This window comes from Tupaia chinensis, unplaced genomic scaffold (genome assembly GCF_000334495.1).
Source record: "Tupaia chinensis unplaced genomic scaffold, TupChi_1.0 Scaffold000079_1, whole genome shotgun sequence".
Classification (NCBI taxonomy): Eukaryota; Metazoa; Chordata; class Mammalia; order Scandentia; family Tupaiidae; genus Tupaia; species Tupaia belangeri.
In genome coordinates this window covers 528,615-530,754 of record NW_006159540.1, presented here as the reverse complement: position 1 = coordinate 530,754, position 2,140 = coordinate 528,615, and positions in this window count along the sequence as shown.

Genomic DNA, 2,140 nt, shown 5'->3' with positions numbered 1-2,140 from the left:
CAGCTGAACTTGCTATTGTAAGTAGTTAGATTACTTATGATATTGTGTGATCAATGAAATGTTGGGGGAAAAGGAATTGAAGATAACTGTAGACAGCAGAGATAGTGTAATAAGAGAGTGGAATAAGGCAGAGTGTCAGACATGGGGTAAAAAACATATGTACATGAAAGTAGAAATGGAATATTATGGATGATAACACGCATGATTAAGCCACTATGCAGTTTATTCTAGATGGGAAACCACATTTTTTATGTTGTGATGATGCTCAGGGAATGAATGTAAAATTAATAGAAAAAATTTTCAGAAGAAAAAAAAGGCATTAAAAATACCTAGCTGATGACTGCAGAAAGCTATATAGCCCTAGGTAGGTGCTGCTTTATAGTATGTTCATTCCATTCACTGAGGTTTATGCCTAAAGTCAGACTTGTGTTCATGGATATGTATATTTCAGCTCTGCTTGCTATTGAAAATATTTAGATTTATTAATATATTTAGTGAAACAATAAAATCGGGTAGGTAGGCAGAGAAAGCAACAATAGATACCAGACACCATGTGGGAGAAGAGTGGGAGATGGCAGAGGGTGAGATAGGGAATCAAGGATGGGAAAAAAGGCAAAATATACAGAAAACAAGAAATGGAAAATTATGTGCTGACAATAACACATATGTTGATGTTGATTGAGCCAATGTACAGTGTACTGTGAATGGAAAAATCTCATTTTATATGCTATAATGATGTACGGTGAATGAATGCAAATAAATAAATAAAAATAAAAATATAAAGAATAATAATAAAAAAGAAACTCCAAAACAAATAATTTTGCCTATCAATAAATAGCAAATTGAAACAGAGAGAGAAAAAAATAAAAGATTGAAAAGCAAGAAAAAAAAAAAGACAAGTTCCCTAGTGATGTGTGGTGCCATATTAAGCAGCCTATCATATGTATAATAAAGGTAAAATTGTCTAAAGACTTCCGTGTTTAAAAAATAAAAGCCAGAGGAGAATGAAATGACATGTTTAAAAACACTAAAAAATATTTTAAACAAAATTTCCAGTCTAGAATCTGTATCTAGACAAAATATCTTTTAGAAATCAAGGCAAAATATTTTTTCTGGCAAAAACCTTGAAAGTGTTTATGACAACAATATTTGAAGCAAAAAAATCCTGTGTGCTTCAAGCAAAAAAAACAATGCTAATAAAGTAAGAATTACCAAAATGAATAATCACAAACTACTGTGGATAAATTAAAAAATATTCCACAGTTCAATTTTATTAAAATATAATTAACAGTCAAAGGAAAATTAATATCATTGTAGGTTTTCTAATATGTGCAGAAAAAAGGCATGATTATAGCAAAAGGAACAGGAAAGGAAACATGGAAATAAATTCTTGCAAAATTCTTACGCTATACATTAAGTGGTTTATTAGTACATATTATGTAAATTATGACAAGATAACAATATATTTTACAAATGTTCAAGCATGGACACATGGCCAACTCTGCAATTCTAGTCCTGGACTCAGTGGCTTGAAAAACATGCCAGGCATGTGTACATGCAAGCCCAAAGTCCAGAGAGAAGAGTGGAGAAGGATTGCAGGATGGCCATCCCCTTTGCAGGATGATGGCTTTCTCACTTTTCATCTCTCTCTATCTCTCTCTGGAGAGCATATATACTCTATAAGTTTTTTTTTTTTTTTTAAGAAGAGGAAACTTTTTCTAAAAGAAATATGCTTTTATGTTAATACTCAACTACCTGACTCTATGACTTGTTTAAATTTTACATATGCTAATTTATATTCCAACGTTTCCTTCTTTTGTATTAGGTTTACATTTCTTTCTATGAGCTGCTTATACCATAATTCCTTACCTTCAAGAGGTGAATTTGAAAATTGGCTCTGACATACTGCTTTAAAACTACTTTTTATTTTGCCTTACTGATTTTTCTGGTTTCGTTTTATTTTGGTTTTGATTCTCACCCTCCTAAGTCTCTGGAATCCTGGCTTTATTTTCCCCTTCCTTGTGGATTTGTTTCTGGATAGTTGCTAATCCTATCTGTGTCAGTTTAACAATTGGGCTCATTTATGGAAAAGAGAGACATGGCTATAGCACCTTTAGCTGAGAGGGGTTTATTTTTCTCA